A 16,011-nucleotide genomic window follows, 5' to 3' on the forward strand; every position below is an offset into this window, starting at 1 on the left:
AAGAAGGAGAAGAAAAATCATGTCAGACAAATTTGAGCTCTACAACCTTCTTCGGAGTTTCTTCTGAGAAATGACATTCTTCTCTATCAAGCAGGAACGAAGGCGCTCAGGAGGAGGGAGAAACCTCACTCATGCTCTTCTGAAACGTGTCCTTGCTGCTGACTGTGTGCACGCCGAGCTGTGGGTGCAATCATGCATATCAAGCACCCACAACCATACAAAACCGCTTCAAAAGCGTAGTCAGTGCCCGCTCCTCCATCTCCAAATGAAAAGCACACTGGGTGATTCAAGATGTGTGTTTCTGCTTTGGGCTTAAACAAGAGAGCATTATTTCAGAAGGATCCCAAAAATATGTTCCTAATATACAGAGATGAAAGAGTATTTCACATACAAGAGGAAACATTAAAATGTCCATCCATTTTACTTCACGTTGTTAAACACTCGGGCTCTGATTCAGGAAAGCATTTCAGCACGTACCTAAGTGCTAATGCCTGAACTGGAAGAATTAGACCGTCCAGGAAAAGGAGATACAACTTGCAAACACCAGTCAGTGTCTGTACGTGTGTGGTATGTGTGTGTGTATGTGCATGTGCGTGTGCATATTATTCACCAAGAAAGGAAAATGCAGGAAGCAGTGATACTTAAAAGACCAGAAGATGAAGAAAACACGCAATTAGGTATAATTTTTGCAGTATATTTTTAATCATAAGAGGAAGCCTAATTTTTGACTGAATGTGAGATACTGAAGAAAAAGAAAGTAACTCTGCTCTGTGTTCAACCCAGTAAGACATCTCTGTGGAAAGAGGAACAGCATTCAGTGCTACAAAACCCATCCCTAGAAAACATTGGTGAATTCAGCAATGCTCAGGGAACAGAAAAATTGCCCGTGGCTTTGGGTCTAAATTGTTTACTGAAGAGGGGCCATAAAGAGCTTTGAGGTTGACTTCTCTGTAGACCACAGCAGGGCAGTGAGGTTTAGCACAACTCCCCCACCGCAGCTGGAACCTTTGCAAGGGTCCACTGCAGCCCCGCGCAGGTTCAGCACTCAGCGTGATGGCCGTGCACAGCCCGAGGGACACAGACAGCTACGAGGTAGGAAAAATAATTAGATGATTAGGCAATGGGGATAGGGAATAAGTCGCAGCTGTCTCGCAAACTAAGAAATGGAAAAAATGTGTTGAGAGACCTGTTGCATGACTGGGGGAGCCAGGAGGAAGAGCAATGGAACGGGGTCATGTGGGGCAAACAAGGTAAGGGCTACTACGGACTGCTGAGTTATAGCCAAGGTATTTTTGCATGGATAAACATAACTAAGGTCAGCCTGGCCCTGAGAATCAGGAAGACATAGCCAGGAGTCAGGAAAACAGCGTTCCAACAGAAGGGATCCAAGCTTTTCAGGATGTCCACATTACAAAATTTATACTTGAGAGTATTTTCACCCTATTGTTTCTGTAAATGGAAAACTTTAATGGTCATTCTTTCTTTTTTTTCCTTGTTATATTATTACTGCATTCCAATGTCTACAGGCCTGAAAGTCGTTTTGTTTTTTTTCTGTGGGCTGGGAATGGATTTCTTTTGGGGGGCTGGTGCTTAGAAATATCCTTTCCTCTACCAACCTCTGAATGACCCTTTCTTGCCAACGCCTCTTACTCTTGCATGGTTATCAATAGGCTTAGCTCATTTTTTAGAGTTTATATATGGGAATGTAATAGAGAAAAGATGATTCATGGTCAAAATTCAGATATCTAGGGGTGTACCCATATTTGCAATTCAGCGTTGCTCAGTTTTTTTTCTTGAACCTGGCATCTCCCTGCAAATTGCAGTGGATTCCCTTCTTCAAAATGTAGGACATGAATAGCAAAGCTTTATGCTTGGATTTACAGCCTTTCCACGGCTAACCTAGTTGTACAATGACCAAAAAAAAAACCAAAAAACCTCTTCAATATAAAATACTGCCAAATGACATCCCTCCTTCATTTAGTCAAAAGGACCAAAAATTTATTTATGTATTTTTAAATATCAGAGACTGATATGCCCTGATTTCTTTAGTAGAGAAAACTCAAGAAGATAATATGCAGAATAAAATTTAAGGTAAATTACAACGTAGAGCCTGCAAAGGAAAAAGTAACTTTTGGGAAGATTAATTTCCCTAGAATTCAGCGAGATAAAATAGTCTTCTGAAAAATTGACTAGCATGTTTTGGCTGTGAGCACCAGAAAAATGCCACAAATAAAATATTTGCATAGCTTATAAAACACTCAAGTTGACTATTAAAAGCATCTGTTTTCAAGGAATATGCTGTAATTAAAAGGACTTGAAGTGAATCAGAAGTTTGGATTCCCCAAACATTAAGCATGTCATAAACAAGTCAATTGATTGGTTCAATATACAATGTAATGGATGGACTGCTACATTACAAGGCAATCATTCTCTCCTGGGGCTCTGTGCCTCACATAAACCACATCAGTAAAGCAGAAATGGTTCACTGGCTTAGCCTACCCTCCAAGATTGCATTAAGCTAGATTACTACTGTAGCATGATATGGAGGATTATTCTGTCTTTCTCGATGTGGATTTGTGTGTATGTATGGTTTCTGAAGCTTTAAATATTTGAGTCTTGAAGAGAAGCCAGTATAGGAAAGAAAGATCTACCCCATACAGGCATTATTTACCATTGGCATGGGAAAGATGATCTGCTGTATGGGACAGCGGGGGGGGGGGGGAAGGGCAAAAAATAATAGGATAAGGATCATTAAAGGATCATTACAATACTGTGAGGGAACTAGATGGGTACTTTGGGTTGTGCTCTCAACCCCTGCTGTTCTACGAAGAAGCTCCAAAAATCCGTGAAAAGCATCCTTTGAAATTTTTCTAGCAGTTCTGAGACCAACAACATTTGAGGAGACTTGTCCTGGTTTTGGCTGAGATAGGGTTAATTTTTTTTCTAGTAGCTGCTAGAGTGCTGTGTTTTGGTCTTAGGATGAGAATAATGTTGATAACACACTGAAGTTTTTAGTTGTTGCCAGGTAGTTGTACTGTCTACACTAAGTCAAGGACTTTTCAGCTTCTCACGCTCTGCCAGGTGCAGAAGAAGCTGGGAGAGCACAGCCAGGAGAGCTGACCCAGACTGGCCAAAGAGATATTCCATACGATGTAACGTCATGCTCTGTATATAACTGGGGAAGCTAGCTGGGAGGTGGGGTTGCTGCTTGGAAACAGACTGGGCATCTGGTTGTTTTTTTTCTGCATGTGGTGAGTAATTGCATTTGTGACTCACTTGTATTATTATCATCATCATCATCATTACCATCATTATTATTATTATTATTATCTTCCTTTGCTATCCTATTAAACTGTCTTTATCTCAACCCACAAATTTTGGGGGTTTTCCCATTCTGCCCCCCATCCCCTTGGGGGTACGGGTGAGCGAGCGGCTACCTGGTGCTCAGTTACCAGCTGGGGTTAAACCAAGACAGGACTTCACTGGAAGCAGACCTGGCAGATGGTAATGGTAATGCAAAGGGTTTTGTTGTTACAGCACCTGCTACCTGCGGGTCTTCTCTGGATACCCAATGTGTAACATTTCTGCCAGGCACATTTTGTAGAAGGAGAAGTGCAGCCTTTTTCCTCACCCATGAAAAGTAACCACACTGATATTCAAAGTAGTTTCATTTGCATCTGGTCCGAAGAGGGAGTCATGTTCTTCTGGGAAATCTCCTGTATCACGAAGAAACAGCAGTTCTGGAAGCAGTTTGGGTTTTTGTAAGTATCCTAAAATTACTCTGAAAGGACAAATCCTGAACGACACGCACAAAAACGAACATAGTTTCAAGCATGCGTCATTTTCTCGTGTGCAAATTCAGTGGGTAAATGTGCAGTCTGTGAGTCACCTAGACACTTCTGAGCCCACCTTCTTCCACCTTTATGCTTTTCTCCACATTCAGCTTTACGAGCTTTGCACTGGTACTTGCAAGTATACTTGAAGGACACAAAGGAAAGCAATTGCACAGAGCAACATGCATCCCATTTAGATTAGTCTAAACCTGTGCTGGCAGGCCTGCCAGAACACCAGCCTCACCTGAATCCTGGGGACCCCTCAATGTGAGCAGAAACATTCACTCTCTAGTTTATAATTATACCGTGACTCAGATAGTCTCTCTTGCAAAACTGGTGCAAAGCCTTAATTCATTTCGAAGGGATCTGCCCTCAATTTGTTCATCGTAGCAATCTGAGCATTCCCACAGCGAGAACACAGCATTGGTGCTTGTATACAAACTGTGAAATGTAATGGGAAAACGGTTAGCTTTTGCAATTGCCGTGTTCCTAGACCTAGTCGTGGCAGCAGCCATTTTAGCAAAGCACTGGAAAAGCAACCATTTTGCAGAAATCTGTTCTCTGTGGCAACAGAGAGATAGAGGAAAAAATCGTTCTTGCTTTGATTTGGAGTTAAAGAAACAAAAGCATGTTAAAGTATTCAGGCAGCTCATAGCGCAAATACAGAGGCTCTTTCCTTTTCAGTAAATTTTGGAAAGAGTTGTCAGATGTTAGTGTGCAGAGAGAGCAGCTAATTCTAAAATCTGTTTAAATTGTTAAACTTATGTTAAACTTGAAGGGATTCTGCTTTGCACTGAACTCATCTGCCAGTATCACAGTTTTTATGCTACATTTCTACATGGTTGTTACCAGCTGTGAGATTATAATGAGTCCATAGTGATTATAGAGCCTGATCCAACTTCTCATTGAACTTAGTGGCAATCTTCTTGTTGACTTCAAAGGCAGTTGGACCAAGCCCTAAGTTAGGACTTCAAAATGTCAAGTCCTGTGCAAATTCCATTGTACAAGCCAATGATAAATGCAAATGCAGATAATGCACTAAAGAAATATTAAAGTTGAAGGCTTAAACCCCCCAAAAGCAAGAGAACTGTAAATTAATCCAATCATAGCAAATTATCCCAGCCCTCCTGGGCGGCACTTGTAGGCTGTATTGCAGTCACTTGCTTTTTCTTTATTGAAATTTTAATTGTATTTCTTTTTTTCCTATTTTTCTTGATATGAAACAATATATTAATTGGCTGCTGAGCAAAGCTTTTGATCTGCCTGACCTTTGGAGCATACCAACGCATAATGATAGCAACGCTCTGCAGCCCAAGCAAGATCCGCCTGAAATTCTAATGACAACTTTGAGCTCACTCTCCCTGAGCTTCTTTGATGGTGTTAGCTTGACTGCTGAAGGGAACAGAGCCTTTTCCATGACACACAATTCCCTGCAGGAGCAATGGAGAAAAAGATCAGTCTTGAAACTCAAGCCTAATTTGATGAGCAAGTATTTACTCCAGAAATTATTTTGAGGAATAGATGACCACTGTGAATGTCCTGAGACAGTTAAGGTTTGGTTCACAGTCAGCAGCTGTCCTGCAGCAAAACTGGTACTTTTTGTTAAATGCATGGGACTACATTTTTTGGAGAGAGGTGATGATGTAGTGTGACCACTCATTTGACACCTGCTCTTACAGGCATGCAAGCACATCCTACCATCTATGGCCACCTACGCACCACACACATAAACATCCTGCACCTCAATACTCCATCCATAAAATGTGAGAACAGCACGACACTACTTCTCAGGAGGCTTGTGAGATTAATGACTTGGAATCTTATAAGTACGCTGATACTGTGTTTAGTAGAGCCGCATTAGTAGCTAAGATTTCAAGCTTCTTCCTGGAGGTTCTGGAGAAGAGAGCACAGCATCCCAGTCTGTCTTAATGCACTAGAGGAAGGGAAAGGGTCTTGTCCTAATGTTCGTTCTTAGTTTAAAATCTGTTCTTGTAGTATATATCAGCACAGTATGTGCCATTGATAAATAATTTTTCTTGGCAGTGAACCAAAATGTTCAAACTTTTCAGGTCTCTCCATATGATGTAAGTATTTCAACAGGCTAGAAAGACATGCTGTTAGAAGGGCATGCATGACAGGACATATTAGCAATTCATCTGCAAATTATTTGATTTCATCTGAACCCTGTTCTGATTAACCAGGGAGAAAAGCATTGCATTAGACAGAGCATTGCTTGAGACTGAGCAAAGAATTGTATTAAATAAAATCCTCTCATGCTTTTTCTTTTTGTTCCTTACTAGCTCTTTCTAAAGAATATTAGCAACTACACTGGTATATTATGTTCTTCTGACTCCTTTTGTACTTAACAGTGTGCTAAACAGTGTTATGAATAAATCAAAGGCTAACAGATTTCTACCTTTTAACAATAACAAGTTACACTTGTCTTCTCTTCTACTGCTTTCTGAAATCCAGATCAATTGATATAATCTTTTTGTAAGTATAAAAAGCATTCTGTCCTCCTTCTCTGTTTGATATCCTTAAGCTATTATTATTATTTGTTTGTATTACAGTAGCCGTCAAGCCCCAGTCAAAATCAAGACCCACTATAATATTCATTGAACACAGCACAACATCAAACACTCCTTTTTTCTAGAAGTTTGTATTATAGTAACCGGCAGTAATAAAGTAATATAAAATAAAAAAATTATAAAATACTCCCTATTTTAAAAGTAGGATAGTAAAGTGTAGGTATTTAATGATATTTAGGTAGTGAATTCTCCTTGTACAGGAAAGCTGTAGTTAATGCTGGGGACCACAGGCTTTCATTTGTGTGCCACAGGTTGAGAATTGAGAATACGTGGCACAGAGACAACCCAGAATCGTACTACTGTTGGATACTGCTTGGAAGTGATGATTAATATCTATACTGCAGCCTGGTAATTTCTGATTTAATGCGATCCTTGGCTCTGTTTTGAACAATGACACACTCAGTGAAAAGCTTTTTTCCTGTTCTGTCTGTAAAGCAGCTGGATATCAGTAGTTTTCAAATACCTTCAAAAAGCTGGGCTGCAATGTTTCAGCATTTCACAGGAAGTCTGAAGCGAGACTGGACGTGAACCTAGATCATCAGTCCGGGTGACAGCAGCATCTTTTTTAAATATTTTCCTGATAAACCTCCTCTATTTAACTGACTCAAGGTAATTCTTTATAAAAGATCAAATTCTGTCTGTCATGGATGACTTAAAAACTGTCACTCAAGCAATCAGAAACATGCATGTCTCCTTCATCTTGGAAGTATGTTATTTTATTTCTGCTTTTGCTTAGGAATCCCAGTTGCTGCTGGGCATTTGTGCCGTTCAGCTGTTACGGAGTTAGGGTGGAAGACAGAGAAGCATGCAAGAGCCAAGGCTTAGGGGCATGGGGTGCAAGAACAGGGACGTAAGGTTATGGAACAACAATGTCAGCCATGTGGCCACTATAAAGCACAAAGTACCTTTCTGCTCAGGAAAGCCACAGTGACACGGGAACAGATGTCACTTATGCATATTGTGCTGAACTGGGTGGTCAACTGCTATTGCTACAGGGCAAGTGCTGCATGAGGAGTTGCTAGTTACACTTGTGCATCAGAAATTTTTACTTCCTATGGCACTGCCTTTGATTAATTACTGTTCACTTTGCAGGCCTGAATGTGATTTGGATGGACAGAAACAAGTTTCTCAGATCTCATATATGAAGCTCACATGATAAATTTTCCTCCAGCTCTGTCTGACAGGAGCTTCAAATCTAATGAGACCTTTCTGAGATTTCATTGGCAGCTACTTAAACTCAGAAGGCAAGGGAAAAGAAGTGGTGAAAGCAGGCTAATGTGGAAACTTGATAGAGGCATTTCAGAACCGTAGTGGCGTATCACGCTCCATCCTTAACATTTCCCACAGTGGAGATGAAAGGGGCTTCTGCAAATGTCTGTCAGACAGAAGAAGTTGATACGGTGTACATCGTAACTCTGCTCTACAAAGCATTGCCATGCAGAAGGTACATGACCAAACATTTGCAAATTTTTGAAGAAGAATGAGCTGGCAGGAGGGAAATGTGTCCAAAGTCCATTCCTTCCAGCTAGACCTCGGAAACGTGAATCAGGGAACTAATGCGCCTTTACACCGACTCACCAACCTGTTATCACAAAGTGCAAGAGGAGCTCAAGAGCAGCGTAGAGCATCCTGGATACCGTACAGCTCCCCAAAACATTTCAGCATGGCTGCTGGGGCATCCACCTGTGCAGCAGCTCTGCTGGATGCTACTGCAGGTTTTCAAATGACCTGTGAGCAGGGCACTCATCCCTCAGATTTAGTAAAGTGAGTGATTGCTTCTTTTCTATTTTGTTTTGTGAGACAAAATACATTATTTAAATCTCTAACCAAACATATGACAACATTTTAACATTGTCAATATAATATGCAGAGTGTGAGTAAGCTGGTCCTTTACTGTGTAGCCACTCAAGAGCGTTGCTAGTGCGCTTGAAATTTTCCCTTTGCCATCAGGAGGAACCTTTGCCTAAAACACTCAGTTTATACAAGAGAATAATGCAGGACAAGGAAAGAGAGAGAACAGATGAATCTAAAACTAAGATTAATTACCAATGCCTTGTAGATTAGACGTGAGACTATGGTCTTGGTGGTTGGTCTTCAGCTCCTGCAAGCTTCCTGGAGACCTCAAGAAAGTCTCCATTGTTTATATATTTTTATTCCTTTTAGTGAAATGACAATAATGTCATCCTCATCTGTTGACTTGGCTATTTCAGCTGTGAACTTTTTGGACCCAATGCCTCTTATTTCATGCTAGTACAGTAGGACTCCAATGTTCACTGATGTTTTTTTTTAACTTCTACAACTTTATCATTTTCTAGCTTTTACCATAGATCCTTATTCAATGTGAACCTTAGCTCATTCATAGACTCCTGTCATTCTTTCAGTGCTTCCTAAACATATTGAACATCATTTTTAACATTTTTTAAGACTCTGTGAATTTTGTACTAGTATTCAATTTTCTGAAGGCCATAAAAAACCCAAACCTGATCTAAAAGATCAGCATAAAATATCCAGGATCTGCATTTCCTTGAACTGTGTGTTTTGAGCAGAGGTAAGTAAATGTGATCATTTAATGTTCAGGGTATTCAGTTTTTTCATCACAGTTACTTTATCTCATATCTGGGAAAGAAATAATAAGAGATGGGCTACAGCAAGTTAATTTGTTGAAGCAAAATGATAAAAAACCTGTCGACAATAAAAATAAAGTTGGAAAAAGACTGTTTCTCTCTCAAAGAAAGGATGTCTACTTAGAGATATTCTCAGATATTTAAACTGTATTTTTTCCAGCCCCTGATCACCATTCAAAGACATATTAAAAAATTGTCAAGGGAAACAAAGATGTGTTTTTCATGGAATTTGACATTGTAAGTCCAGTATATGGTAAAGGAAAAATGTCTGCTATGAGCCTTTTTCCTGCCGTGTCAGTCTGATGAGAAAAACTGCATCTTGAAGACAAAAAGAATAGGGGGTTAAGAACAACATGAGAGATTGATTAACCCTGTGTTGTTATCTAGCAAGTGTCAATAACAAAATGCTACTGGGCTCCTGCATTGTTTCCTTCTAAATTTCCAGTCTCACACCTGTCACATCTCAAGATAACTATCCATCACGGAGTCAAAGTGGCAAACAACTGTGTGGTCCCTTGATAAGCAATAGTGACACAATTTGTCTCCTTCTCCTCCCACAGATTGCAACTAATGGGCTAACAGCGGGTTACAATAGCACAAGATGGATTTGAATGACTGTCAGTGCTAGGAAGCAAGCACAGCTGCAGAATAGCCTAAAGAAACACTTCGGTTTAGATGAAAATCTGAAGCAACGTACAAAATTGAAACCTAATCAATCCGCTTTAAAAGGATTTAATGGTAGTCTTAAAAGTTAATTATTGCACATATTGGAGGGTTATTTATGACATGCTCTACCCTGTTAATGGCAAACTGTTGCAGAAGCCAAGACACAGCTCATGCAGAGCAAATAATATTACAGTGAAAGCAAGATAGAATAAGATAGAATTAAAGACTACGAAATGCCTGTCTGGGATCACATGGCATTTTCCAAATGGATTCCATGGCATGACACTTAGAAATGTTGAGTTTGTAACATAAAAATGTGAAATCAAATGTACAAATAACAAAGCTAGGAACTTGGAACAAATTCAGCTCTGATTCGACAAAGTTTCATCTGAGCTCATTTTATTTAAGGTTAGAACATACATTTTCACAATAATAACTTCTTGAAATTTGTTCAAGCACTCCTCTTTCCCAAACTTCCTCTGCTAAAAATCTAGGCATATAAATCTATCCTCATAATGGGGAGTGGTGTTTCAGTCAGGCCCAAGGAACAGCATTCACGTGGATCGAGGGGTAAAGCACATATCAGTGATTTAAAAGGAAAACAGCTGTTACAATAGTTATCCACAAGCCAGAAATTACAGATGCAGTAAATCCAGTCTTGTGGTTATTCTGAAAAGAAAGCCTAGTACTTTAAGATATAATAAATACAGACCCAAGGTAGTCAAATGACCTTAACTCCCCATCATAGTAAGACCATGAGAAAACCCCTAAAACCCAGTCTACCTTCACACATGACTTTTTTCCTCCAGCTCGCTCCAGGATCTGGAGAAGGAGCTGGAGCGATTGTCCTGGTTTTCAGGTACCCAGCTGAAGCAAGCTGCCTCAGCTTGCACATCCATGACTTTGCTCAAGCGAGGACGTGCCCCTCAGCACCTCTGTAAGGCAGGCGGGAAGGGGTTAAGTCTGAGGAAGAAAGCGTGACCCCTGTTAATATGGGAATTTGGTGCTGCTGCTGCTAGATCTGCCTCTGATCCTCCTGTTCTCGGCTGCCAAAGTTCTGTTCACCTCTCTTTTCAGCCTGACTTCAATTTAACACCTTCCATTTCAGACAAGGGCCGTGCTGAACAGAAGCCAACAACATCTGGATTCCATGATACTGACATCCATGTAGGAAGGTAGGAGGCTTTAAAAAAAATCCCCAGAATGGCTTCACACCTGAAAATGATTGTCCTCCATTTACCAGTCACTCTCTCGCTCTGATGCCTTTTGTTCTCAAACTACCAAAAACTGCAAATGAAAAAGGTTTCCTCAGGGAAAACAATGTAGTACAGTTCCCAGAAGTATTCTGTTCATGGAGCATGGACTGAGGCAGAATATTACCAGGCTGCAGAGAGCTATGAGATAAGCAGATGATTTGGGCAGGAGGCTAAGCTCGTAACCTGTTGTGAGAAAAAAAAAAAAACAGCACTGCCTGTTTCAACAGTAAGTAGTACACTAAGCCAGCACTTTTGCAATGCATCATTGCAGAGAAAGAACTGGATGACCTTGAAGAGAGAAGATAGAGAAATTTGATGAAATTTAATAGTACAAAGTACAACAGCATGAACTTGGACGCTAATAGCAGGAATTCCTGCTATCAGCTGGAGTTCATCAGTTGGAAATAATACAGCAGCAGAAAGACTTTGGTATACTAATTACACACTGTGTGATTATGAGTTGGTAATACTGCGGCCATAAAAAATGCTGGGGTGAAGTATTCCTGTAAAAATGCAAAAGTATTCACTCCGTCGTGCAAAGCGCCTGTGAAATTACGTTCAGACTGTTGTGCACAGCTACGACCAGACAGGTAAAAGGTTCACCAGGACTGGCACAGGAGCAGGAACAGCCTGCTAAGACAGAAGAGAAACCAAGAGCCTGGCTGATGAGCAGGAATGAAAAGGGTCTGGCTTCTTTTAGTCCCTCCCTGGGACCGAGGAGGGATATGACTGCAGTCTATAAATACATTAGTAGTAAAGAACAACTGCTAGTGAAGGACAGTGTTGGCTCGAGAACAAATGTGAATAAACTGCAATGAGGAAGTGTATGCTTGTAATCAGAGGACTATTCCCTACCATTAGAGGACTCTGCAAACACTTTCAGTAGGAGTAGAGAAGTCTGCAAACTGAACTGCTTTACAGACAGACATTTCTACACGTTTCCTAAAGCGACTGCATGACCTCAACATATAATTAGGTCTAGGACAGCAGGTCCTAGACCTGATGGTCCAGAAAGTACTTTTCCATGGATAAATCCAGTAACCCAGTGAATGGGGAACCGAGCCCTCACCCCTCCTGCGATCACAAACCTGAGGTTCACACCTTTGCCAAGTCATATACCGGGAGCATACAGATATAAATCAAGTTGCATCCAGCTATGTTTCACTGGGTAGCCAAGGCTGAAGCTGCTCTCCAGGAAGCTTACAAGTTGATCTGGTAAGGGAAATAAAGACAACGTATTGGTTTCCTTTCTCCGGCAAATCCCTTCCCATTTTCCAGCCATATTCCTCCTACTCTAGGTGTACTGAACTTCCCAATAGCCTGGAATTACAGCTAAGGTTGAAACTCAATTCAAATTTAACTCAGCCAAAAAAACCTCCTGAAACATGATAAATTTATTTTTTCCTTTTCCTGACTCCCACTTACATTACTGCCTCAATTCACTCAATGGTGCCTTACTTAAGATTTCCTTGGTTTTCACACTCAAAAGCAACAGTAAGATTCAAGCCTTTGCCTTCTTTTCTACACCTACTTGAAGCAGGACAAAAATGTGACCCTGACATAATGCAGGAGGAAAAACTGCCTTGTTGAATTAATTTAATAAAAATATGCAGCATTGAAATAAAATCAACAATCATTTTCCTGTATGCCCTTTCAACACTATGCAAAATTCTACCTTGTCTGGGTAATGTGATAATATAAGCAGACTGTGTAAAAGCAACCAGCCCTTGTTGGGACAAATGAAATAAGTTGCTATGCTCTAACTTTCAAAATCAGTATTAAAGCTTCATATAAGCTGTGATGACATCTTTCTGGTAAATACCAGAACTGTGTGATTGAAAAAATGCATCACATAATTTTGGGGCTTGTCATGCCAATCTGACCACCTGAATTTGTTGGAATGATTTCTACCATTCCTGATCACAGGGCAACTTCAGACAGACAGCACTTTTTGATTGTATGCAGAAGTCATAAACAACTTTTCCCCCTTTCAAATGTCCATTTTTCTTCCTCAAAGCTGGCAATAGTTATTAACTCATACTGAAAAACTACCTGTTTTAAAATGTGATTTATCTCAACTTTGTGTAGTTAAAAAGGTATTTTACATCATTGGGGAAGGGAAACATGGTTTCTTCGTGTAAATCAGTCTTGACTTATACCTTTCGAGGGACCCAGGGCACAAGACCTTAAAATTATATTTTCTGTTCTATTTGAGCTATTTTGTTGGAGTTTCTTAGGGCAGCAAAGATGTTAAGGCACCGTTTCCAAGGCAGAAATCCCTGTCAAAGAGGAAGATTCCTGTTTTCTTCTATGTCCCAGACTCTCAGCTGAGACAGGAGGAAGGGCATAAAACGTGCGAGGCCTGTGCAGAATACATAGTACGGATGTGTAAAGATACCCTGCATAAGTCAATTATGTCTTTGCTACGCATGACTAATGTGACTATCTATCATAACTTCTTTCTGACAAACCTTCGTATTACACCCACTATCATTTTCTTTCCCTTCCTTTCAGGTATTTATGCCTGTAGCGTTAGCCAGGTGAACAGCACAGTACAACAATTACAGATACATGAGTTATGTTTTGCACTTTCTTTGATCATCTACCTGTTTTATAGACAGGATTAGAAAATTTATATTACAGTCTTAAGATCCCATTTTATGTTTCACTTTTCTGTACAGATGTTGAAAAATAATAAAAAGGGGATTTTTTTAAAGTGTTATTACTAGTAAGCTATTGCAGTGTTAACATCATCTGTATTGTAGCAACAGAAACTCCAGGAAAGCATCTTCTCTTTCTGTCTCTTTCTCTCTTTAAATTTTATTTATAGCCTTGCAAAATACTTGCATTCACATAACCCAACCTTGCTGACTTGCCGGAAGATTAATGATATCGTGGTGTTCTTGAGAATAGAAATGTGTCTACCACCCTGGTGAATAATCTTTTCTTTCGCACATTAAAAGTGAGACAGGAACCGCGCTGGAGCGAAAGGATGGTGTGCCGTGCACAATTGGCACACAAGAAGCTGTCCCTCCGCTGCTAATTGCGACATTAATCAGCACTTCCACTCTTGTGCCTCCCTGATTGTTTGGGACAGAGGCTGGATCCCCGTCCGCAGTATGGAGGATGCTAAACAAATACCCCACGTTGCGCAGGGGAGGCTGCACCGGCAAGAGAAGGCGCCAAGGGGACAACCAGCCCGAAAATATGTCTGGTGCTAGCAGCATGCCCAAAATCTCAAAGCGGGTCCTAGTGTGATTTTTTTCTCTGGGGTTCATGTTGTCTAATCCCTTCATACAGTTACCCTGCAATACACCTGAAAAGTGCATTTTAAATTAATGATTTTTTTTTTTTTTTAAATCCCTTGTAGCCTTTGCAATAGCATGGTTGGTGGGGGCTTTAGCTTTTGCTTGTCTGGGAATGGAAGGAGAATATTCTTGTCCCTTTTCCATGTTCTTGTCCCTTTTCCATGTTAATAGTCCCTGCTTTTTGCTTGTGGATGGTTTCATTTAAAAAGAAAAAAAATTTCCTGTCCTTGTCTTTGTTGTGAACCTGGTTCCAGTTTCTGCCTATCTCTCTCTCTCACTTCCTTTGACCTTTTCCTCTCTGTTTCTCTCTCTCTTCTTTGTCCACGTTGGCAATAGTCTTTAGCTTATGCTCTTTTATGAACCTTCTGCTTCTTCTCGTTTCAGCTCTCTGGACCTGATTTGCAGCTGCTGTGTTCTTCCTACAGTCGTTTACACATGTGCGACACAGGTGTAAAATACTACCATTTTCATTTATGCTGCTTGTAAATGTCAGCAGAAGAGAAAGGAGAACCTGTCCTTCCCAGAGTGAATCAGCAGACTTTCAGGAGTGTCAGATACATATGAGCAAAATCTGTGTGAGTCACCAATCACTCCTAATCCATGCCTGATCTCTCACAAACCGTCTGATGCTATTGCTTAACCCTCCAGCTCTCCATTGTTCCCAAGGGTTCCTTTAATCTAGATTTTTCTTTAAACGAGAGGATGTTTCACTTTGATTTTGGGGATTTTTTTAATTTTTTTTTTTTTTTTTTTTTTTACAGCTTCCAGACCCCGGGAGAACTGAGCTAAAAATACACACATGGAGTCAGGTATCCACGTGTCATGTTTACCCTTGCGAACAGCAAGCAGTGCAAAAGTGACTGGAGATGGAAAAGAAACCTTGCATGTCTATTTCCATTTAATGAAAGGAGCCACACCACATTTTCCTTATTCTGGAGCTTTTCTGAATTCATCACAACACCTGATGACCTCACAGGGTCAGAGTTTTTAGTGAAATTCTGACTACTTTTGGATCAGATGTACTCTAGCCTCCCTCTTTTTTTAAGCTAAGTTCAGAAATCACTTTTTTAAAAAATTATAAATAAATGCAGGAAGCAAGAGGCGAACTGTTAAGCGACGAGAAGGCAGCATCATATTGCCTCGAGCGCCGGTGCCAGCCCCGCTCTTGCATTGCCCGCTCCTGCTCACGGCGTGCTGCGGACGCAGCAGGAAGGCGAGCTATTCGGGAGGGCTCAAGTACACGGCACCCTGCCCTCTGCTCCAGGTCTGGGGACAAAACACGGGTGCAGAGCTCAGTAAATAAACCCAACAGCCCGCAGGAGGAGGTTACCTACTGTACAAACTTGTGTTATTAGCACTTTTTGCCACCGTTTCATTGAGAAGCTACAGGGTGCCTTTAGATATTTAGCTGTTGTACGTTTTACCGCAGGCTGCTTTGCTAAGCTGCTTATTCCGATGTGTGCCCCTGTGATAAATTTTATCAGTGCTTAGCTGGAGGGTTTTCCACGAGGCAGCTGCACAGTGGCTTTTTATCTGTCATGGCACCTCCCCCCGCCCAAACCAAAACGCAACTTTTTTTTTTTTTTTTTTTTTTTTAAACTTAATTTATGTTGTGGCATTTCTGCCTGTAGATGCGGAGTCAGCAGTTTGTGCTCCCAGAGGAAGTTTACGTGGAAACAGGGAGCCAAGCCACAAAGTAAAATATGGCTGGGATAAAAGCAACAACAAATTGTAAT

At 40.7% G+C, this 16,011-nt stretch overlaps 1 long non-coding RNA gene across 1 annotated transcript; it reads right to left on the minus strand.

Annotated features, from left to right (window-relative positions):
- Positions 1-352: 352 nt before the first annotated feature.
- On the minus strand, positions 353-15,731 carry LOC142599546 (uncharacterized). Its single transcript, XR_012833111.1, has 3 exons — positions 15,610-15,731; positions 3,541-4,274; positions 353-1,085 (listed from the first exon to the last, which is right to left on the minus strand). It is a non-coding gene; the product is annotated as an uncharacterized LOC142599546 (long non-coding RNA).
- Between the last annotated feature and the right edge of the window lie 280 nt (positions 15,732-16,011).

The sequence above is a fragment of the Balearica regulorum genome, chromosome Z (genome assembly GCF_011004875.1).
Source record: "Balearica regulorum gibbericeps isolate bBalReg1 chromosome Z, bBalReg1.pri, whole genome shotgun sequence".
In the NCBI taxonomy this organism is placed as follows: Eukaryota; Metazoa; Chordata; class Aves; order Gruiformes; family Gruidae; genus Balearica; species Balearica regulorum.